Source organism: Pseudorasbora parva, chromosome 25 (genome assembly GCF_024679245.1).
Source record: "Pseudorasbora parva isolate DD20220531a chromosome 25, ASM2467924v1, whole genome shotgun sequence".
NCBI classification, from domain to species: Eukaryota; Metazoa; Chordata; class Actinopteri; order Cypriniformes; family Gobionidae; genus Pseudorasbora; species Pseudorasbora parva.
In genome coordinates this window covers 26,166,381-26,192,426 of record NC_090196.1, presented here as the reverse complement: position 1 = coordinate 26,192,426, position 26,046 = coordinate 26,166,381, and the positions used below count along the sequence as shown (strand labels likewise).

The 26,046-nt window shown below is 39.2% G+C and overlaps 1 long non-coding RNA gene across 1 annotated transcript in view; it reads left to right on the top strand.

Moving 5' to 3' along the window:
* Positions 1-22,734, top strand: part of LOC137065500 (uncharacterized) — a 73,507-nt gene extending 50,773 nt beyond the window's left edge. Inside the window, exon 3 of the long non-coding RNA XR_010901654.1 lies at positions 22,334-22,734. This is a non-coding gene — a long non-coding RNA (uncharacterized lncRNA). The remainder of the gene's footprint in view (positions 1-22,333) is intronic.
* Positions 22,735-26,046: the final 3,312 nt, after the last annotated feature.

Sequence of the window (26,046 nt, the reverse complement as noted above, 5' to 3'; positions counted from 1 at the left end):
TCTGTGGGCTTGAGAAATTGCGAGACTGTCACTTCTCCACAGGAGCTGTGGAATAATGAAAAATCCACACCAATCCTGGAGCCAGTCAGGCAGGACGCCACTGATCTTAAGCCTGAGGAAAAGAAAAGATCCAGTCAGCCGCCCTCGGGGAGTTGGCGCGCATTCTGATCCGCGGTCAGTTTTGCAGAAGGTCTCGTAATACTTTAATAAGGCTTCGGATAAATACGTCTGGTCCCAGAACAGCATGTAAACGAAGCGAGTTGGGATGTTTCTTCAGCCACGTCTGACAGGAAGAAATGGACGATCAGTAATTAGAGGCACTATATTGTGTGCAGCATCGCCAACATTGTTGGTGACTCACATTTCTTATGTGACAGGTTGGGAACACACTCAGATAACAGGGCAGAATAATGCGTCAACACACAATTTTCTTGTACCGTGAATATCCGTGGTAATTTGATGGATGATGGAAATTCAGACAGCGCATCGCTTTAAATATGTATTTCTCTCTCCATCCTCGATGGGTATGAGCCGGTCGCCCAATAAATCTGACTATGTGGGCACTGTGGTCAGGGAACAGGAGTCGAGTTTCGGAGTTTTTCGCGCTTTTTTCGCACTAGGTTTTGATCACTTTGTTCCGACACAAACTCTCATGTGCAAGTTTTGTCAGTGTTGTTTGGTTACTGCATGTAGGATGTTTGCTTGCCCATGATCAGAGTGGGTGTAATATGGCACCTTGTTCCATGAATAGGGTACACGTTGTTGTCCCGTTACATGTTTTAGGAAGCATTAAAACAACAAATCCAATGGTTTTGTTATGAGAACTATTGGATGTTAGATTATCTATTATCTACTATGATGTAACATAAAATATACAGCTACTATTTAACATAAAACTGACTTACCATGAGAAGTAGATGGTTTTGAAACAAAATCAGGAAAATTGAAGCCCTTAAAATCCTGCTTCTCGACTGTGTCTAAAAATGTGATATATTTGTTAAATATTTAATTAATTCTAGTGATATAGTTATTTTTGTAACGCTTTACAATAAGGATTCATTTGTCAACATTAGTTGATGTATTAAAGGGATAGTTCACCCAAAAATGTTCTTCTAAATAGCCAATGAAGTTCATCTGTTGAACACAAAAGAAGATATTTTAAAGAATGTTTTTGACCAGAAAGTTGATGACACCCATTGACTTCCATAGTATTTTTTCCTACTATTGAAGTCAGTGGGTGCCATCAACATTCTGGTTACCAAAATTCATACAGGTTTAGAACAACATGAGGGTGAGTAAATGATGATAACTTTTTGGGTAAACCATCACTTTTACTAGCATAAACTAACAATGAGCCATACTTATGTAACAGTATTCATTAATCTTTGCTATACATTTTTTTTTATAAAAGATTTTTAATAAGATGTTAGTAAATGTTGAAATAAATATTAACTAAGATCAAAGTTTATATATATATATATATATATATATATATATATATATATATATATATATATATATATATATATATATATATATATATATATATATATATATATATATATATATATATATATATATATATATATATATATATATATATATATATATATATATATATATATATATATATATATATATATATATATATATATATATATATATATATATATATATATATATATATATATATATATATATATATATATGCACACACACTCCTGAACAAAATCTTAAGACCAGGGGATTCATTGCAAGTTTTACACATTTCGCACTTGTGGATCATAACCGGATTGGAAGTGCTGCTTCAAAATGCCAAAAGAAGAAACAGGAGCAAGAGACAAAAAATAGAGAGTAGGCAATTTATTGAAAACTGCATTTAAACTCAAACAGGTCGTTCATCAGCTGACCAAAAGTTTAAGACCATAGCCCAAAAATAAACACACAACAGTACTAAAAGTGTCAAAAAAGGACTCAGTAGTGAGTAGCCCCACTGTTCAACGTTCGGTGGGTCACTTCAAAAACTCGTTTTGGCGTGCTTGATGCGACTGTTTCCAGGAGGCTGGTGGGAACGTTGCTCCATGTGGTGAAGATGGCTTCACGAAGGGCATCCAGGGTCTGGAACTGACGTCCATTTTTATAAACTTCCCTTGCCATCCATCCCCAAATGTTCTCAATGGGATTTAGATCAGGGGAACACGCAGGATGGTCCAAATGAGCAACGTTATTCTCCTGGAAGAAGTCCTTCGTCAGGCGGGCTTTGTGAATTGCAGCGTTGTCCTGTTGAAAGACCCAGTCATTACCGCACAGACGGGGCCCTCGGTCAAGAGGGATGCCCGCTGCAACAGATCCATATAGCCAGTTGCTGTTTGACGCCCCTGCACAACCTGAAGCTCCATTTTCCCATTGAAGGAAAAAGCACCCCAGATCATGATGGAGCCTCTTTCACTGTGCCGCGTAGAAAACATCTCAGGTGGGATCTCCTTGTCATCCAAGTAACGTTGGAAGCCATCAGAACCGTCCAGGTAAAAAAAATTCTCGTCAGAGAATAAAACTTTCTTCCACTTTTCAATGTCCCATGTTTGGCGCTCCCTTGCATATTCTAAACGGGCAAGTTTGTGTCGTGGGAGGAGACGTGGCCTTTGAAGACGTTTTTGTTCTTGAAGCCTTTCTCTAGCAGATGACGTCTTATGGTTATTGGGCAGCAGTGAGCATCAGTAAGGGCCTTAATTTGGGTTGAGGATCAACCTGTGTCTTCACGGACAACCCGTCGGATCCTGCAGCTCATTGCAGGTGAAATCTTTTTGGGTCTACCACGTGACTTTTTTTTGTCCCATAACTCAGGATTTTTTAAGAAATGTAAAATGACTGTCTTACTGCGTTCAACCTCAGCAGCGATGGCGTGTTACAAAAGGCCTTGCTTGTGCAGCTCAACAGTCCTGCCACGTTCAAAGAGAGAAAGCCTTTTTGCCTTTGCCATCAGGAGATCTTGACAATATGACAGCTTGAAGGACAATGACATGAAAGCCATATTTTTGTGCAGATTTGACCTTTTTATGGCTATGGTCTTAAACTTTTGGTCACCTGATGAACGACCTGTTTGAGTTTTAAATGCAGTTTTCAATAAATTGCCTACTCTCTATTTTTTTGTCTCTTGCTCCTGTTTCTTCTTTTGGCATTTTGAATCAGCACTTCCAATCCGGTTATGATCCACAAGTGCAAAATGTGTAAAACTTGCAATGAATCCCCTGGTCTTAAGATTTTGTTCAGGAGTGTATATATATACACATACAGATCAGGCATAACATTATGACCACTGACAGGTGACTTGAATAACACTGATTATCTTTTCATCACGGCACCTTCTAGTGGGTGGGATATATTTTGCAGAAAGTGAACATTTTGTCCTCAAAGTTGATGGTTAGAAGCAGGAAAAATGGGTAAGCGCAAGGATTTGAGTGAGTTTGACAAGGGCCAATTTGTGAAGGCTAGACGACTGGGTCAGAGCATCTCTGCAGCTCTTGTGGGGTATTCCGGGTCTGCAGTAGTCAGTATTTATCAAAAGTGCTCCATGGAAGGAACAGTGGTGAACCGACGACAGGGTCATTGGTGGCCAAGGCTCATTGATGCACGAGGGGAGCGAAGGCTGGCACTTAACTAGGGAACACATGGCACCAGGATGCACTATGGGAAGAAGGCAAGCCGACAGAGGCAGTGTTATGCTTTAGGGCCTAAAGCAAAAAGTTTAGGCAATGTTCTGCTGGAAAACCTTGGGTCCTACTTTGCTACTTTGACACGTGCCACTTACCTAAGCATTGTTACAAACTGTGTGCACCCTTTCGTGGACAGTATTCCCTGTGGCTCTTTCAGCAGAATAATGTGCCCTGCCACAAAGCAAAAATGGTTCAGGAATGGTTTGAGGAGCACAACGAGTTTAAGGTGTTGACTTGGCCTCTAAATTTCCCAGATCTCAATCCAATCAAGCATCTGTGGGATGGGCTGAACAAACAAGTCTGATCCATAGAGGCCCCACCTCACAATTTACAGGACTTAAAGAATCTGCTGCTAACATCTTGGTGCCAGATACCACAGTACACCTTTAGAGGTCTAGAGGACTCGACAGGTCAGGGCTGTTTTGGTAACAAAAAGGGACCAAGACAATATTAGGAAGGTGGCCATAATGTTATGTTATGTTAGGTGGCCATAATAAAATCTTAATATCTGATATTTTAAATATCCTTTTAATTTTGATGTTTGATGAAATTATTAGAAAATAACAAGTTTGTGCTTGTGAAGAACGGATGTTATGTATAACGGTAGAGCACTAATACTTTTTTAACAGTGTTTCTTTTAGTAATATATGTCAATATAATATATTTTTCATTTGTTTTATTAGCTTTATTTTCAGTTTCCATTTAAGTTTCAGTAATTGTACATGCTTTTGTGTTTTTTAAATCATTTTTATATATTTGTATTTATTTGTTTATTATTTCATTTGTATTCATGTAAGTACTTAAACTTATTTTTAAGCTAGTAACAGTTGCCAAGGCAACAACCATTTCGTACATTTGAAATAATTTTATATATTTTATTTCAGTTTTTTAAAAGCAGCAACACTTCTTTCAGTGTGTTGCCTAAGCATACTTGTGTTGACTGTTTCTTACCAAACTCCTCAGGAGAGTGCAACTCCCCTCATACAGATTCCATAATGCTGGCATATCGATCCTTCTCTGCAAGATCCATAAACACCACAAACGCACAGCAGAATTCCCATTAATTAAGCATTGCTTTACAATGAAAGTCAATTACACAGATATCTGAATCTGTAGTCTACGAATGTAACAGCAAGGCCAGAACAGTCATGCACTTCATTTTGTTTATTTGTTTTCATTCTCGTTCAGTATTAAAAACTCTGATTTTTGCCATTCATTTATATTGTTTCATAATAGTGATCAATTTGCTTTGCATGGAAGCTCATTCTTATTACAGTCTTGCCTCATATGTTATCTGCGCTGCGTTCAATTAGCTTCTATTCAGTGGACGTATGAAAATTAGAGGTCCATAATCCATTTAGTGTGATTAATCATTGTCCCCGCTCGTACATATTCTGACCTTGTTGAACATGGTGTTTAATGTAAAGACATTAGCGCAGGCCTAGGTCTGCTGTTATGACAGGGCTCTGAGATCTCTGCCGTTGAGTCTTGTCTGAGCCAAGCTGCGGTAAAAGACGAGATATTAGCATTGCTTGCAGCACTCATGCCCTCCCTTTTGTTAAAGCACCTTCTTTTTCTCTGTGCCTCACTCTCCATCTCTCCTTGTCCTCCCAATTTCTCCCCACTGCTTTCCCTGCCGAGCAGTCGGGTTTTGTGTGTGTGTTTTTGAGGGTGTGTGATTAATGTTTGCTGTGTGTGTAAGCAATCACTTCTCGGTTGCGCTGGCTCCTCTGTCCAGGAGTGACAGCGGTGGCCGGGCAGACGTTACCACGGTGATGCGTCCCAGTCTATAAAGATGAGTTCAAACAGGCCAGGAATCAGCGACGGTGTCGTGTAAGGACTCTGCCGTGGCTGAGTGAAGTGAACAGGCTAAATAGCACGTGTACGTCTCTTGCTGACTCGCAGAGTATCTTGATCTATTTCACGTTGTTCTCAAGACTTACTTTTCTTTTTACTGTTTCGTGGCATTCTCTCCACATCACATACTCCTAGAGGATTTCACAGTGAGCCACATTTATCCTTGACTCAAACACAAACACAGTAAATTCTCTGTCTTATTTCTTGCATTTTCTGCTACTGCTCGTAAGTTTTAAACGCCCTTTCACAAGACTATGGAGTGAAGCGCTAAGAGACATGGGACAAAACCGAGAGCTTGTCCATTAGCATGTCCATTTATGTAAATGGAAGTTGAAGCTAAACAATGATTTAGTAAATTTTTGTACTGTGCACACAAGCTTCCTTGCTAGCCAGGTGTCTCGTAACATCACATTTTCATTAGGGCTGGCAAAAGCTCGATTATGGCAAAATTTTGGTCAATATTGAAATCACGATTAGTTGGTGGGTGATATGATCAAATTATTATTTTATGATACGAGTCATTTTAAATGTCAATTATTAAATGTCAGTTATCGATACTTCAGCAAAAAACGAATTCTAGGTTAATGTAAGTAAAAAGTCCTCGAACCGTTACAGAAGACAACAGTCAGCAATAAAATAAGAACAAAGAAACTAATAACAAACAAAACTGACAAAAGAAAAATACAACTGAAATAAACAGTGCTATAGACTAATCCTTACTTAAAATACACAAAAAGGTATTCATTCAAGAGCAGTGAGTGATTTTTATCCGTCTTTTCTTGTTTGATTAACATTAATTAGATTGAAGTGACATCAGATTTATTAGGCTGCTGTCACTTTAAGAGCTGCACTAACCCAATAAACTGTTACGCCGGCTTCACACTGCACGCGTAAGAAGGGCGTAAGCAGCGCGTATTTTTTTCGGCGCTCATGTTAACAGATGAGTGCATTCACACCGGCAGCAGAGGCAGCGCAGCAGTGCGTAGCAGGAGCAGAGCAGAAGCGTCAGTGCCGCGATCGTTTCGGCGCCGGCTCTATTTTTGACGCGCTGCTCACGATGAATTAATGCCACAGTACATTGTTCTGATCAAAATTAACCTGGTTAACATAAAAATAACACATTTAACCATGAAATAATGTAGTGAAGTGTTCCGTGTGTTTCTCAGTCACCATATGACATCCGGCGCTGTGGAAAAAAAAAGTTCTACACAAAAACCGAAGTCACTGCCTGAGTGAAGTCAAAGTTTTTGCCTGAACTACAAAACTAATTTTAAATAATGTATGCCAGTTAAGCTTATATTAAATATGAATTAAATTATGTATATATTATAACTATATGCTGGCATAAAAACAGAAACGATAAACAAAAGCACGTGGTGTCACAGGCAGTGTTCTTCAGAGTGCACCTGGAAAGACAGCAATGGATGACACTCGTCTCATCGTGGAGCTTGAGAAGCACACAGTTCTCTATGATCCACACAATTTGCTTTATAAAGACTTGCAAGTGAATGAAAGCATGGGAGGAAGTTGGTGAGCGTGAGCGGCTCTTGGTGCTGATGGTAAGTCATTTTAAAGTGTTTTTGACAATCTTTCGTTGTCTCACGAACGAACAACTAAATATGGATAGGTAAATAGAATGTACACACATTATAGCACACATACAGTATAGACATGTAGATAGACTATGATGTGCGTTTTGTCATTTAAAAAAAAAAACGTTTTTAGATAATTTGCTCATTTAGCCTACAATATATCATTAAGAAGTTTCCTCTTAGTTATTACAGTCATTTATGAATTATCTTTCAGAGGTTTATGATGGGTAATGCATGTAAATTTGACGCCTATCCAATATTTCAAGACAATTTCCTGAAGTTTCTCTTTTTAGCAGTGTGCTTTTCATGGACATATAGTGCGATGGGCTTTCTTCTATCAAAAACCCGCACTAAACAAAATAAAAAGACATCAGAAACAAGTGAAACGATTTTTTAAAATAAAATTAGCTTCATGATAAATCTTTGCTTTATTTCCATTTCAAATACATTAAAGAGAAATGCAAACTTATCCATTATAGAGTACTCTGTACACAACTGCGCGTGTCAACTGCGCGCGACAAACGCTGCCTGTGTGAAAGCAAAAAGTGCGCGCGCTGCTCCTGCTTTACACACGCGCTGCTTCAGCGCTGCCTACGCCCTGCTTACGTGTGCAGTGTGAAGCCGGCGTTACACATGCACTTTTTTTTAGTGTTCACATTGACTTAAGACACAACCAGCTGTGTTTATGAGGACACTTACCAGGGGTACCAGGTTGGTCTGGTGATAACCAGACAAAGAGTACGATGAATCGTTGAAGAAATCAACTAGCTGACGACAAACCACAACTGTATTGTCGTAAATCTGTCGTTCAACCACGTTGGTTAATGATGTCACGCAGGTATTGGAGTAATAACTTATTTTAATGAATCCATTTAAGGTTGAATTAATGCTAGATTTTTTTGCTATAAATTATTATGAACATGGCATCTGAGGACTCATTCTGCTTTTTCTCAATTATTTTGCTTTATTTCGAGATTCAATTATAGGCTCGTTTTTTCATACTAGAGTGCGTACACACGTGCACTCTTAAAAAAAGAAGAAGCTTGAAATCTCTTGACAAATGAATAAACTAATACTACTACTTTGTTAAAATCAAAACAGGGACGTTAATAGATGAGCGCCAGCCAATGAGATTGCCGTTTGCGCATTATTTCCACCCACTATCGGACGATCTTGTTCTTAAAAGCTGAATAAGTCCAAATGAACTCCATTATTTTGACAGGAAAATACAACAAAGAATATTGTTTACATATAGCGCATTGATTCTGTGTATAATATGCAAGACTCAAATTGAAATAGTACAGGTCGCTTGACAGAGCGAAACTCTCAAGTCAGAGTGAAAATATATCTATGCTAAACTTAGTCTCTAACACACACACACACACACACACACACACACACACACACACACACACACACACACACACACACACACACACACACACACACACACACACACACACACACGCACACAGGTGAGTAAAATCTAAGAATATATTAGCAAATGGCGAATGATAGATATTATGTAATCAACCAAAGTAAAGATTTAGTTGCATATGCGAGTGATTTACTCACATTGAGGGTTTGTATATGTCGCTTATGCACGTTCTCAGAGTCTCAGAGTGCAAACAACTGGACACAATAATCGCTTTACCTCGATTATCTTGTTTTCATAACTGTTGGAAGCCAAAAACTAAATGCGATTAATCACACAGCCCTAATTTCCATGATACTATCCTCACTGTAAAAACTGCTTAAACCAGTTAGTTTCTGAGCCTGCTGAAGGTTGTTATGCTTGTCTGGTTTGATGTTTTTGACACTTCAGGTGGTCTGACTATCTAGACCAGCTAAAGACCGTTTTGGTGAGGCCATCTAAAGAAGCTTAAAACAGGAAATATCAGAAAAACACCTTAATGTAGTATTTTGATTCCCAACCCCGTTCCAGGAGGCAAACTCTTTCTAATCAAACACATCTGATTCAACTCATCATCTCGATAGTAGAGGCTCCAAGACCAGAAATATATGGGATAGATAAAGGCAACATCCTAAATTAGCTTTGTTTGAGTGCCGAACACGGTTGGGAAACACTGATCTATGAATCAGCTTTTTTTCAATTTTACAGTAAAAAACGGATGCAATTCATGTGAAAGGGAATTTAGTCTGGCTTTCCTTTGGGTTTTGATTTTAAGCTGATGTGTCTGTTCCTTTTCTCTTACTTCCTTTCATTATTTCTATCTCTGCTGCCTTCTCTCATGTCAGATTTCCATCTTGCTACTGCTCATAATCTGGTGCTCTTTCAGTTCATGAAGAAATATGGCTTGTGCTCTGAACCAAGAATGACGGACCTTCCACCAGGAGCTATGGTGCGGTCATAGAAGATTGAATTATTGCACCACCATCGGTTTTAACAGAACATCTACAATAATATAGCGCCCTGCAATCAGCTTTCAGAGTCATGTTTACCACGTAAATTGCGTACTCTGCCCTTTGACACTGATGTCAAACTAGCTTTGTTAATTTTTTTGTTTGTAATGAGGTTCAAGTTTAACTGTATAAGCTGCGCTCAGATCAGTTTTTTTTTTTTTGCAGCACACCAGGCATAGTCCACCAGAGATCAACCCTAATTCTAAGCCTTTTTGTCCAGCATCCTCAGGGGACGCAATGTTAGACCAGAGTTAATTGTCCACTTGATGTATGTCATGTGGTACGATTGATCCACTCTGAAGGGTCCTAATGCAATGACATTCACCCAGGGAGAAGGGACACAGACGGCATGAAAGCCTCTCACTTAGCGAGTCATCAGTAGAGAGGGAAAACAACAGGCTTCTTTTTTCCACTGTGAAGTCGATGGACTGAACTAGAAAGTCCATCTGTTGCTTTCCTGTGTGAGAGAAAACAATGGACGTTTTAGTAATCCATGGCATGTTTTACAGATTGCAGCCTTGTTCTGTGTTGGGATTAAAAATCTTCATTGCTGTCAAAAGTGCTTTTGCTCGAAGGACATGAAAGCGCTTTCACTTTTGTTTTTGTAGATTTAAGAAGTACAAGGTAAAAGGATGTGTGTAGGAGGCCTGAAGATGGAGAAGCCTTTGGTTCTTTAATCAGATACCGCGATTAATCTTGCTCCATGGTCATCTGCTCATGGAAACACTTGAAGTGTTCAAGACGACATAAATGAATGCAATTATCAACTTATTTAATGTGCAAACTAAGTGATGAAGTTCTCCCTATAAAGCTTCCAAGTGCTACTGGAATATTTTCATTTTCTCCACTCGTATGGTGTCTTGATAGCCAGAGATTTTAACAAGAGATCCCCCCCCTTCTCAAAACCTCTCACCTTCAAGTAAGATTTATAGTTGCTGCAAGCAGTTTCTCATTTACGAGTTAAGATTAGGATTTGGACAGGCCAGAAAACAGCCCTGGATCCCATAAAAATCTAATTCTGCCCATGGGTGGCTGTCTAGCTATGCAACAGTCTCTTGAAGAGTTATGAAGGTGGTGGAAACGGGATGAAGGGATGGTAGATACTGATCAGTAAGGTTGTAGATGTACCTAAGCAACTTGGAAGTTCCAAAGATCACAATCCTTCCCTAATTCAATTTTGGCCTTGATCCAAAGCACTTAATCTCAATTTTTTCCCATTGGGACTGGTTTTGTGTACAGTAAATTGCTTAAGTTAAACTGCATTTTTTTTAACTGCTCCCTTAGCGTTGTCTTTTAAAAACCGTAGCAAAGAGCACCAGAGGTAGGAGCTTTTGGCATTGAAAACCCAAGCTTTTTTTCTTCCCTCATTCATCACTGTGATTGCCCAGATCAATTCACATTTGTGCTTTACCTGGCTCTATCTCAAATGCATTTCGCCAGAATGCTATAAATAATGGTACATGTTTGCTATTCCTTCAGCTTGGGGCTTGCTGCAATATAGGTGATGTGCATCGGTATCTCCCAAATTGATTGTGGCTGTTCAATGCAGTCTGAAGGAAACAGGACCACTGGACATGGTTCATTGTTATCTTCTTCATTCTGCTTATAGAGTTGCAGTACCCAGCAGACCTGCTAGGGGGCAGCACAGCACTGTGAATGATTGTGTAGCACTCAAGATGAAGAGAATGTCTGCATGCTAGTTTTTTGTTTTGTTGGGATTCCTGTTTAATACATGCTTTCTAACACAGAGTGATAATGTGGAAGCTTTTCAGAGTGGAGTTTGCAAAAGACAATTACAGACCGGACATGTTGAGACATCGATTCAGAGTTCATCTTCCTAAACACATTGACATTAAAGGGTCAAGCACATTCTTTCTTAGAATTGCCTACTTTTGCAAAATGTCTTCTCTAAAGGCGTCTCTTCTTTTCACAGCAGGATTTGGATACTGTTCTCAATGTATTTTAAGGTGTAGCCATGTAGCTCCTGATGTTGCTACCAACCATTAATGCATTATTTCATTATTTCTACTTGGAAGACTTTAACTCTAACCCTAATTCACAGGGATGGGTATTAGAAACCATCTGCAAGAAGTTAAATGATTGATTTTGGATTTCAATGAATTTGTCATTCAAATGCTGAAACAAGAATTCTTCAGTCTGAAGGAGTGCCCATGCCTTCCAGATCCATGCGCTGTATTTTTAAACAGAAACTTAATCAATGGCGACTGGCTATAATTCATGCCACTGGACCTAAACGACAAAGCTGCTCCGCTGTCTGACTTCTGCTACTTAGCCACTTTAACCTTTGATCTCTGGCGCAAAATTATGGCTGGGGTGTATTCCTCCTCAACGCCTTCATCTTTTGCCTTCAGACTCTCAAACAACCCTGTCAAGTCTTCATTAATGAAATGTGAGATGACACATGAGGATAAATAAAGAAGACTCACCTTCGTAGCAAGTAATCACCCGTTACTAGACAGCACAGTAATCCGTCGTCCTCTCTGAGACGACATGTCCATTAATCACTTCTAGCAACCGACTCAAATTCTCTGTTTTCGGCAGGCTTAGTATCCACTCCATTTACCTTGGCTTTCAGCGTGAGCTGATCTTCCACTTATGCATTGAGACTTTAATAGCTGAGAGCAGCTTCGGCCCTGTTTCAATATTTGGAACATAAAAGCTTGGACTCCGTCCCTCCCTGTCTGCTGGTAATCAACGAACGAACGGACTGGCCTGCCAGTTATTGAGCGGCGCTGAGAGGGTGGATGGATTAAACGATCCCTGGAGGAGCTGCTTTATCACCTTTGCTAGCTACTCCAGCAGGGGTAGTTTAGACTAAGCGAGTTCAACCCCTCGTCCTGTCCCGTTTGCAGCCAATTGCAGGGGACAAGCTCTTCTTGTCATCCCTGGCTTGATTCTCCACATGCCTTATGCCCAGTTAATGCTTGGCTACCGTGTCAAACGCCAAAGGATCTTCATGCTAACCTTTGATTAACCCCAACCAGACATGAGTGCAGTCCTGAAATGCCCCCATCCTCAATTCTAATTTTGCTGACACTAGCGAGCCATTAGCTGATGAAATATATGGCAATTCTCTGAAAATGAATGATGATGAAGTAATTTTGAGAACACATGTGGCTACGGTTGGCCCACAATCTGCCAGATCATGAGTCCAGCTGTCTTTATGCTCTTGTTGCTGAATTCGAAGAAGCGTACCAAAGGGTCGGTATGCTCAAACAAGGAGCTTATTATAAGCAAACTATAGACTCATGGATATATTTACCTTGATTGTGTTATTCTAAGAAATAGCATGGCTGTCCTGCACATCCAGTAAGCTGTTCCTATGGATGGGCTTTCAAGGCTTTCAATTTTGGGTACACTTAAATACATTGTGTAGATACTATACTATTCTATAAATATATATATATATATATTTTTGTAAGCAAATGGCTTTTCTGAAATAATCCCAGGTATTCCTTTTAACATTCACTAAAATGTAAGAACATTACAGCTGCGTTCTAGCTTGAGTACCCTGAAATCCTAATGTTTTCCCATGAAGTCTATCTTTTTTTAGAGTAAACAATTTTGCGATGAGGGCCCTGATCTCTTGCTTGCCCTCTGGCCATTTCACAACAAAGCTGTTAGCACAAACTGCCAAACAAAATATGACTGACGCTGACCCCTGACCGGCAATAAACTGAACAATTTTCCTTACACTGCAAGATTCAGCGCTAAGCCACAAAGTGGACAATTACATTAGAGGCTTGTTTGAAGAGTGTGCCGACTAGTTTGCTAACAGAATCAAAGGGCAAAATGAACCGTTTTGTGTGGACCGACAGCGATCAAAGTTTGTTTGAATACTACTCAGAAGGTGTTATTTATCTCATACACTGAAAAGAAAGACTTTTGCATTAAGCATTTTGTCTGTCCACACCAGACGTGAGGCGACTACGAGATGCGACAAAATCAATCAAAAACGAGGGCCAATCAGAACAGCGTGTGGGCAGGCTCTTGCGGCAAGTGTACGACAGAAGAGATTAATCTTTATTAATCTAAATCTACATAATCAAATTCGGTTAACACCTGTCACCATTATGGTACCCCCCCTCCCCAACATAACAGAAACTTTTCTAAACTAACATAATAAAAAATGTCCCACTTAACATTCTTCTTTAAAAAAAAAAAAAAAAAGTACATTATATAACACTTAATTTACTCTCCCTTTTGAATGTCATGGCAAAGCATGCTGGGAAATAGAAATCCTAGCCCAGTTTCAGTTAAATTTCAGTTTGTCTAAATTAAAATAAACAAGCTCATAAAACACAAGACAATGAAACTATTCAATTACTTAAAAGAAAAAGAAAGTTAAATACTCACAAAACGTATTTTGCTTGAACTCATTTGTTTAATACGAGTTGGCTCTACTCAAACCAATCAATTATTTTAAGCGTGTTTATTACAGTGTGGCAGTTTAAGTTGGGATGACCCCATTGACTGAACAATGGAAGATGAGATGAGTGTAAAACTTTATTTTAATTTGTTAAATTACACATTTCACATAATTAGTCTGGATATTTCACCGTTTAGTGTATGACTTCATTCTGTGAAACACAAAAGATATTTTGAAAAGTGTTGGACGCTTTTGAACCCTTTTAAATTTTGGAGCCCGTTGACTTTCTTTGTATGGAAACATGTTTTCAAATATTGTCTTTTGTGTTCTGTTGAATAATCCTGGTCATACAGGGTTGAAATGACATGAGAGTGAGCAAATGATGACAGTGATGGGTGAACAGTCACTTCAAGCTCAAACAATTGCACCACAGTGTTCCCACCCTGGTGGAGTGGGAAGGACGAATCTGCCAAAATCATACAAAAAAAGCTTCATTTACAGTCAGTGGGGAATGTTAAATCACGTCAGCGGCTTTACCAGTGGCAAACAACTAAGGAGAGTAATTATCATCAACGGGCCTCTAAGTTTAAATCAAACCTCATTTACCTGAACCTCATTTATTTGAGTCCCTGAGTTTTGCCCAAACTTGAATACTCTCCCCAGTGTTTGTGGATTTAGGTGGCGTAAATCAGTTTGGTGACTTAGTCAGTTGGCTGAGCTGCTATGACAATGAGATATGGGCGTAAAGGAAGTTTATTGATCCACAAGCAGCACACAGTTTTCTCTGTGCGTGGTGTGTTCTCTAACTTGTTTTAATGTGAACCCGTACAGCTATTAATATGCAAGAATACAGCATTTCAAGTCAAGTTTTTTTGTCAGTGTTTTTGACCTGGCGTATAATTGCTGCTAAGGCAACATGGTTCATGGGAATCATGGCTATGCAAATCATCATCTTGCATGCCTTTACATTGACAGTCTCTCTCTATTCCCCCTCTAACGCTTTCCTCAAGAGAGTAGATTGTTACCCTCTCACATCCCACTCCCGTGAAACATGAACATATGCAAATACACTTGTAATTGATCTGCTGGGGGACTTGGCACTTGAGTGACAGCGAGGCCATGTCTCCACCGTTGATTTCAAACAAGTACTTTTTTTCTTTCTGTAAACAAGATACAAAACATTCGGTTGCTGCAGACAGCAAGGTGGGTTGTTCTTATTACAGAGAATGCAATACCTTCAATTGCAAACAAAATGGTTTCAAAGGAACACCGGTGTTGTTTCACACGCTCCGCCACAAATACAGTGCGACGCCATACACGGATTACAGTTGTTTTCTTTGAATCTGTCACCGTAATTCGCTGTGAGCACTGCGCTGCTTGAATCACCCTGTAAATCGTGTACGGATCAACCCGACCAATGAGACTGATGCGAATTTGCATCCGCTCACATTTTATGTCTGTTTTGACATTTATCCCGGGGAAGCTGTATTCACGCTGCTTAGCTGTGTGTGTGTGTGTGTGTGTGTGTGTGTGTGTGTGTGTGTGATTATATCTATTCTGTAATGTTTTATGCTGTGAAGTTTGCCAATCTATTCCTTAACCCAAGCAAAAGCAGTAATTTCAAGTTATGATCAAATAATAATGTCTTTTTCCACAAATGCAATGACAAATTGTATGCTGTTGTGAGTTTTATTAGATTAGATGTTAGAAGAAATATTTTCTAACATCACATGAATAGCATGCTTCACTTCACAATTTTTCACAAATCGGGGCACAAAAGTGGATATTTTCCTTGGATTTAATTAAAAGAAAATCTCGCAATGCATGCTGTAATTTGCCATCGACAAAGGAGATCTTTGTTTAGATCAAAACCATCAGCTTGTGAATGACTGCAGGTAAATATGCTTTTTATCAAAGCACTACAAAAACACATAATATGCCAAGAAGAACCACTTTAGAAATGTACCATGATAATATTACGGTGTTCTTTGAAGTGCATGTTATATATATATATATATATATATATATAACTGTTGACAAATATGGGGTCAGTAAGACTACAGTCCAACTTTATTTTGTGTGTCTTTAACTACTATGTACTACCATCTTTTTCCATTGTACTTTTATTTTAAAAATACCTGTAGATAATTTCTGTAATTACATCTATAATTAAAGCTACAAGCAGCATTCAAAGGGCCCTCGCACACGTGCCACCACCACCCGGTGGCTTTAGGAAAACAACATGGTGGTCAATATGCATTTAAGCATATACAAATAGGAGGACGTCAGTCATTTGTATTTGCCACACTTCCTGCTTCCAGCTGGTGGCGCTATGACTATAACTAAATGTTGTCGTGTAGATGTCTTCAGGCCAGGGCACTCATTGGACATTGTATGCTTGTTACAACAACCTCACACCATTGGTGCTCGGGCCCGAATTACACTGTTGACCCTTCCCTTACATCTTAACCCATATATAAACCTACCCATACCTGTCCTTAACTTTACCCGTATCCCACCTCAATAGCAGCAAAAGGGTTTTGCAAAACAACAAGAACACACTGTAAATTAGGGATGCAACAATACAGTTAGTCCACGGTTCAATACATACCTTGGTTTTTAACCACAGTTTTCGGTTATTATTTTTGTTTTTTTTGTTATTCTATTTTTAGATTACAGGAACAGAAAGATTTTTTTTTGTTGTTGTAATACTCTTTCTTTATTGTACTTAAAAGACTTGAAAAACTTTACTTAAACTTAAAGGGATACTTCACCACTTTTTCATATTAAACTATATGTTATTCCCTTAACTAAGACTAGTTGATACATCCCTGTCTCATCTCAGTGTGTGCACTTAATCGCTCTGACGCGCGGTGACAATCTGATAGCATTTAGCCCACTAAGCCCAGTTCATTCACTATGGTACCAAACAGAGATCAAGTTAGAAGCGACCAAACACCTCCACGTTTTCCCTATTTAAATACACTTACACCAATAGTTGAACGATCAAGTATGGTGACATAATATAAAATGTGGCGCTTTTCTAAGCGGATTAAAAAGGAGAACTATAATGTATGGTGGAATAGCACTTCTGAGAGTACTTCGACTCTGCGCAGCAAAAAGTCCCGGCTGAAACATCTCTCACATCTCCCCCTATCCCCTTATTGTCAAAAATGAGAGAGGGAGGAGAAACTTGTTATCTGTAACCTATCACATTTCAAAAGTAACCGTCCCAACAAAATATGACCAATATTACTTTTATTCAGCTAGCATCAGAAGTAAAATCAAAATCATAATAGAAATATTCAACCTTGGTCTACTACAATTACATGAAGGCACTGAATTGCTAATAATTATGTGCAAAACTAAATGTTTGCAATCAGACGCTCTTTAGCTTTTCAACCCCTCCTTGTGTGCAGCAAAGTCTGGAACATACACTATTAGTTCATTTTAATAACGGATATACTGCCATGAAGTTCAGTTTCGATATATTGATAACATAAAAGTGAAAGTCTGTGGCAGAGTACATACAAGCTTCCCTCACTGTTGATATTTGCTGGTTATCTGACTGTGTGAAACCGTGAAATGCTAATTACTTTTCAGCACAAACTCCGTAGAGAGATGTTAGATCAGCAGTAAATAAACTGTGGAGATAAATAAGAACCTGTTTACATTTCTGTTTACATGCGTTCCATCTCGACTCCACATGCTCTCAGTTTCGATAAACACTTTCTTGGCTTGATCCTTGATCCTTGATGCAATTAATCTTTGTCTTAGCCCATAAATCTGGACTAGACCATTCAAATTAGAATTAGGTTTTTCAACGGTGGCTTGTTTAAGCTGAAACCTGATCACCGGTGGGGCCCTTAGATCCTTTAGGTTATAAATCCAGTTCCTCTGCCTTAGAATGACCTGGTATTTTTCAGCTGCAGTGCTTATTTCATCCGGGTGGTACTGGGAGGCATAGAGTGGTACAGCCCCAATGCTACTCCCATCCTAATTTGCAGCTTTTAGTTGTTCATTAGCATGGTAATTAGGCTGCTGGGAGATGCACAAGGCGAAATTTATACCTGACAGTTTCAGTGCATTGCGTATGGTGCGGAGGGCATGCAGGCAAATGCGCGTGGGTGCGCATTTGAGTTTGGGAGGGGTGCTGGCTGCTCGTTCCTTCTAATGAAGCAGAATTTTTGCTGAAGACAGGCCTCTGTTAATGGAATTTGATCCTAATTATTAGATTGCATTACATACAAACATAGGGGACCTTTTTCGGAGCAGGCTTCCTGCCATTATGGTTCCTGTTTATCTGTTTGCGCTGTTCGAGCTGGCCTCCCTCTCTTGCTCCCGTTTTTTTCCGTTTCACTCATAACGTGCTATATCAAAATTATCTCTGGTGTCACAGGACAGACGGATTGTGTTTGAGGGCACCACACATGGTAGCAATGGCCCGTGTTGATGGCGGTAATTAGGATGGAACTGTTGATAATACTCATAAATATGACCCCTGACAAATACATTTACACAGCTGAAGTTGTTCCATAAACAGATATCCGTCTGCCCTTCACCATTATGTAGCAAAAATGTACCAAATGAAAAACTAGTTTTAAGTTGTTTATTCCAATCCTTAGGAAATTGGATGTCTTTTTGAATTTACATTAGGAATTTTAAAAGCATGACTGCGTATTGAACCCCAAACCATATTTTTTTATTTTGCAGACACTCATCATCACTGACCAGTCAATGAGGATTTTGATGAGATTTATCGATGAACAGTTTTTGTTGATGTGACACATTGCAGCTCAGCCTTGAGGTGAATTGTAAGTAATGTTTTTGTCTTCGCCTGCTCTCTTTATGTGTGACCAGCAATTTACATGTGAAGAAACAGGAATATTGGCAGAGCGTTCTATATTAATTGATTCTCAGTGCTGAAAAGCTAGCGTAGAGCCCACATGTACACTTAGAATCACTGTGGATTCATTTTTGAAACTTCCCTTTTCTGTAAAGCAGTTCTGAAAGGACGCGTGTTGAAAGAAACGCTTTACAAATAAACGGGAATTGAAGTATCCTCAGTTTTAGTATATCAAAAAAAGTAGAACTACTCACAGAGTAAATACCTTATAATTAAAAATCAGATTAAAATATCTGACTGAAGGCATTAACCCTTAAATGCCTGAATGTTTCGCCAATCATTATTACACGGTTGGGATCTTTAGTGTCCCGGATCTATATCTAACACGGATGGATCTCTACCTGTCGCGATAATATAAAACTCTCCTGATATTAGAGTAACAATTACAGCATAAATGGAATAAAATAAAGCATATTTTGTTACCTCTTGAATCTTTGAGGGGTTCAGTTTGAGCAGATGTTTTATACCATCATCACCGTCCTCGTCAGAGCTCAATTCCCAGTACATTCAGCATCTGGCTCATATATGCATTCTATTTAATCTATTATTTCAAAATCAATATTGTGATCGCTGACAGCTTCTTCACCAGATCCACCATCAGTGAGACTAATATTTGATTGTGTTCAGCACTTGCTCTGCTGTAAATCACTGAACCATTTCAGGTTTTGCTTATGATACTTTCTATTCTTTTGTTTTCTGCCTGTGGTAACTATGAGTGAAACGCCACTTTATCAGTGTGTATCAGACATTGCTACCTTGTGGAATGAAGGTGAATGGCACTTATTCATTTATCAATGATTCAATTATTGTTGTGCAGAAAAAAATATATATACTTACACTATTACAAACCTCAGGTCTTTTACGACCCTAAAAAAAATGTTTAACAAAAAATGAATGGGAAAACAGGCAAACTTTTACTATAAACTTTAGAATTTTCTTGCTATATTGTTTATAATTAAAGGTGCACTTTGTAGTATTTTTTCCAACACGATCTCATGGTCATACGTATATATAGTACGAATGTGAAATCTTGTGGAATGGATATGCCAAAATGAGTTTTTGCGTGCAAATGCTACGCTGTTTTTTGCATGCATATGATACGCACTTTATGGCGTGTATATGACACGCTCTTGGGTAGGTTTAGGGTGGTGGGGTGGGGTGGGGGGTTCGTACATATACGCCATAATACGCCATAAAGTGCGTTTCATATGCACACGAAAAACCGCATACCATATGCACGCCAAAACTCATTTTGGCATATACATTCCACGAGATAGCACACTCTTACTATTTATACGCATTTTCATGAGATCGGGCTCATTTTTTCAGTAAAATATAAAGAAACCACTAGGCCAGTGTAATATATTTTGTTTAGTTGAGTTCTTACAATATCCCAAATGTTTCTAACTATTTGTAAATTGTGAGAAAATTGCTATTTTAACCAAGGACCCGGGATGTCTGAGGGAGTCGCCTGTCAGTTGTGTCATATCTGCGTTACCCTCGGTTTCCGGTTTTATTTGACATAAATGCTTTACTCTTAGCAGTGTGAACAAGTGTCACAGCAGCCGCTGAGCGAACGCACAGAGTAACATCATAACATCATTTTAAACACACTTAAATGTATCTAATATGATAAACAGAGCTGCGTTACCTCATACTCATGACCGGAAAAGCGAAAATGGCACAGACTGCTGTGTCCCGTCCCGTCATAATATAAGTCCCGCTGCTCGCGAGCTGTGTGTTTGATTAACAATCGCTCCAGCGGCCTTGCTTAGCTCAACAACACTCGGTCCTGCTCTGCTTCACACTACAGTAACGTTAATAACCGGATCCATGAACATTAGTCCAATCCCAATTCTTTTCCACCGGCTGTGAGGTGAAGGCCACATGTCCCAAGATTCTGAGCTCAAACTTGGCGTCATCAAACTACGCCTTTGTTTAGAATAGGCGCCCTCTAGCGGACGGAAAAGTTACATAGTGTAGCTTTAATTGATTGAGGAATAATAAGAAGGTTGATATCTAACTTATATGAATGAATGAGGAGGAGGGTAGTGAATCACGTCCCGGCTCATTAAAGACCTGATGTATGCATTTAAGGGTTAATATCATTGTTACCAGCAGCTAACGGCAATACATTTCACCCTCACCGGTTTGGAATTCACCCAGATGTCGTAAAATACTTCACTGCTTCTTATTGTCCTGAAAAACAGGATGTCTGCTCTGCTAAGATAAGTTGTTAGATGGGCACACATTTGGACCCAGATCTCTCTCTGTCGATGACCGCAGCAATAAGGTTGTCAAAACACACTTCAGCGCTATTTCACACTCTTCGTGCCTGACTGCGACGTCACAAAAAGCGCCTGGAGTGGAGTTGAGTGCTGTTTCTGGACGATGGACAAACAGATACAAGCGCTAGACAATACGAGAGTGCAGAGGCCCGAATGCTGACAAGGGGGCCGATGGACGGCTTTAAGTGGCAATTTCCATATTTTTCTGCATGGTTTCCCCTTTGGCTGGGTTACCATGGTGTTTCTGTCAGTGCCAATGATGGAATCTGCCAAAGACCTCTTGCTAACGCACCGGAGAGGTAATTTGGGGGACAGCTGCTCTGGGTGAGGGAGGCTTGGCTTCATCAAAATGGCTTTTGTACAAAAAAGCATCTCTCTCCTGGTCCTGAGGCAAAAAAGCTGATGCGCAAATGGATGTGCAAAGTACAAAGTGTGATATTACGTGACTTAGCGGTGGAGTGTTTTTGAAACATGCATGTACAGTTATACAGATGCAACATTTAGTTCCTCTGTTCATTTAGTGCATGAAAGAAATGCATAGCTGGGGTTTCCTTTCTAAATTTATAATCTCAGACGTGCATCTATGGGTTAAAAAAAAGCTTGCGGAATGTTTGATGGCATGAATTATTGACAATGACAAAATGTGAAAATTGTTTGGAGGAGCGTGTTAAATATTCATGAGGTGGCTTTTCAAGGTGGGCAAAGACAAGGGAATCCATCATTCCCTTTGAAAATGCAGTGATACTATTAGGAGATAAATATTTATTACCGGTTCATGTACACTGCAGCTTGTGAAAGTGGATGCAACGTCACTTGCTGGCCACCAATAGGTAACTTTTGGAGGATCTGTGACACTTTCACTTTCATTAAACCTGGTGTCGCTTGTATCCGTACAAGCGGGGTCAAAGAAAATACCTGATGTACTTCACTTGAAGGCTCGATCACTTCCTCTTTTCCATCTCTTCGCTTTCGACTCGTCAGAGGAGTCTTATTGTGTTCTCCGCCGCTCTTGGCTTTCTATCTTGACCACTCTCTTTCTGGGCTTCATTACACAGGCTGTCCAAGTCTGAAATTGAGGTTACTTTGGACAAGGGCACAATCATTCTTTCGAAGCACACTGAACTTGCGGCAGCCTAGATCTTCTCCGTTTGTGTGTTTGGCAGGTTTTTGCACTTGATAAAATACCGGCAGACGTCTTCAGAGTTGGAATGGAGCACCTAACGGCGAGAGTCCCGGAGCAAGAGGGGTGCCTACGACCGCAGTGAGGCTGTCAGCCGCAGAAATGAGAAATCTTGCTCTCCTGGAGAGACCTCTTAGGTGAGGGGAAATGTTTTCTGCTCCGCCTCATCCGTGTGCGGCGTTTTCTCGAGATGTGGGCCGCATCCGTTTGGCCGACCTTCAACGAGAAGAGATAATGGATCTTTCTCATCCGCCGGCTGCTGTGGAAGTTCACCGGTGAGTTGGCTGGGAAAGAACATCCATCACTCCATGTTGCGTGTTTTAAACATGTATGAACCGTGACTGATGGTTCTGCCGATGCGCCGATCCTCATTCTGCTGCGATCAAAACCTGGCTCGCCCTTTCAGAGGTTTATAAAAAGGACTAACGTTTTGCCACAAATAGAAATGACCGCTGCTTGTAGGAATGGAGAGCGGGCGCAAATAGATTACAGTAATAAAGGAAGGACGACTGAGAGGGTTAGGTGACCTGGTAATGATCTTTTGATTAAACGATGAAAGAGAAATAAATACTTCAGTGGGACTTAAAGGGTTAGTTCACCCAAAAATGAAATTAATGTCATAAATGACTCACCCTAATGTTGCTCCACAACCATAAGACCTCCATTCATCTTCAGAACACAGTTTAAGATATTTTATATTTAGTCCGAGAGCGTATCTAAGTGTATGCACACTATATTGTCCATGTCCAGAAAGGAAATAAACACATTATCAAAGTAGTCCATATGTGACATCAGTTAGTTCATTAGAATCTCTTGAAGCATCGAAAATACATTTTGGTCCAAAAATAACAAAAACTACGACTTTATCCAGCATTGTCTTCTCTTCCGTGTTTGTTTTCAAACCTCAAATAAAGATTTGAATGGTCATGAATCAGCGGATTGATTAATGATTCGGATCGCCAATGTCACATGATTTCAGCAGTTTGACACGCGATCCGAATCATGAATCAATTACTGATTCATGACCATTTATATCTTTATTTGAGGTTTGAAAACAAATGTGGAAGAGAAGACAATGCTGAATAAAGTCGTAGTTTTTGTTATTTTTGGACCAAAATGTATTTTCGATGCTTCAAGAGATTCTAATGAACTAACTGATGTCACATATGGACTACTTTGATTATGTTTTTATTCCCTTTCTGGACATGGACAATATAGTGTGCATACACTTAGATACGCTGTCGGACTAAATATAAAATATCTTAAACTGTGTTTTGAAGATGAACGGAGATCTTACGGGTGTGGAACGACATTAGGGGGAGTCATTAATGACATTAATTTCATTTTTGGCTGAACTAACCCTTTAAAAAACGCCTGCTCAAAGAGGAAATGGCTGGAACCTCTACACATTTGGTTTGTCAAGACACCTTTTTACTTTAGAAATTAATATGGTGTTTTTCTTAACCAAGATTGGTTCCGTTCTCCGTTTTATTTCACATATGGGATCCATCAAGAGCTCTTCGATCTTGACATTTCTGTTTTTTCCTTCAAAGAAAGTCAAGAATAGCAATTTAACACCCAAACCACTGTGGAATTCAGTTAATTAGTTGTCCATATACACTTGAGGCCTTTTCCCCAGAAAGTAATTATGAACTGCTATCGATTTCAGTCATTACCTTAATTAATTTACTAAATTTATCGTGTAACAAGATTACAGAAGATTAGAGATTTATCCTTTTCCTCGATTGTGTATCTTTCTAACATGCAACATGTTCTACAGATCAGTCAATCAAGGTGATGCCTAAACTCTTTCCTCACCATTTGTCTTTGTCCATTACTCAGTAATTAACCCGAATACTATAAAGGTTTCAGTGCAGGTACCAGCTTAACCAAACAATCAAGTGGTATATTTGGAGGTGGACTATAGTGTTAGCTTAGCTGCTGGGGCATGAAGTACTTATCCAGCTTTTGCTCGGTCTGCCAATTCCCAAGGCCCTTGAGGAATCGATAGTGTTGAACCCTTGCCATCATGGCAGGCCTCTGCCACCACACACATGGTACAACAGATCAATTCTCCTCACGGACAGCCCAGAAACAAGGCCGATGTGCTTTATTTGTTATGGCGTATCATTTCACTGGGTATGTCTAAAACTGTGTACTCTGCGATGCCTACTTAGTAGTAGTTGGCATTTATAGTACACTACATTGTTTTGAGTTAAATGTTTTTGGCAGTCTGATCAGATTATGAGTCAAGAAAGAGTTAAAAGTTGCAGCTGTTATACCACTGGTTCTTTCACAACATTGGAAATTGAAGGTTAAGTCAGACACAGTGCATTTTGGCAAGTGTACTAGGTCACCCGCAGTGCTTAATTTGTAAATGAATAACTGTCAGATCCTAAACAACAATTAAAAGGCATTTAATGACATCACTAAACGTTAAGAGCTATATAAACTGAAAGAGCATCATTCCCAAAGTTTCTGCACGGCCCTACATCCTAATGTATTATGCCGTCATGTATTCCGTCTAATTTGAGACCAAATATTATTAAGTCTTCTCGTGGTCTCATTTGATCAGAAACATCATCAGCTTTACTTGCGGATATGAAAACTGAAAATATGCTTGACTGTCTTTTTGACATTTTACAGACATTAGCATATTTTTATTAAAATAATAATTTGTCAGGTATATACTCTCCAAACGTTCCACTTTCTTGTTTCAGTTTGTTTAATTTCAAGATCTAAGGTGAATAATTCATTATTGCTTATAGTACGGCTAACAAAGCTGGGAGCACTAAATGATATTCAATGTCACATTAGACGCTTTTAACATTAAATAAAAGCACATGAACTGAGATTATCATTGCCATGTTTTGTGTTGTTATTCCGGCTGGTTAGGACAAAACTAATTAACATGGAAAAGATTCCTTTTATTGTGTGTCGTGGCTTCGTGTCACATGTAGTTAGTACATGGTGTAAAACGACAAGTTTTAAAGGGTCATGAAACCCTAAACTAAATTTTCTGAGATTTTTACATAAGTATGTGTGTTGAACATAATAGAAGACAATCTGTTAGTTTTGATGTGACGTTTTTGTGTGTCCCTTTAAATGCAAATGAGCTGCTGCTCATGGGGCGGAGCTTCAAGAACTCCAGTTAGCAGTTTTGATAACCTTATCCAGACAGGCAATGAAACTGTTCAGCCTTTTATGTTCAAACCGGAGTCAGACAACTATGGAGAGACTCAGAGGTGTGACACCGTGTAGAATGCAACAGGAGGTTTCCGAATGGTTAGTTGATGAATTCATGTAGCTGATGTGGAGTTAACTATCTTAAAGTCATTGATTAGCATATTCTGTCATAATAATCTCACCTCCTTTATTGCGTGTTCCCGGAGGCAATGTTTATGTAAATTTCAGGGTTAGGTGATGTCTCTATCCCGGGAGAAAGTCTGTGTAGTCCCTACCAGCCGTTTGTTGTAGCCCTTAAAAAGCGATTTATTTAAAAGAAAATATCTCCCGTTGCTCTAAACTAAGCAGATGCAACTTTGCAGATATTGTGTATGCTGAAACAGCACCATTACACACTAACTAAAGTTTTAAAAAGTGAACTCATAATCAACCACCTCTTAAATATAATGTGAAAGAAGAATGTCAATACACCTAGGATGGCATTTAACATCTTATTTAAGGAATTAATTA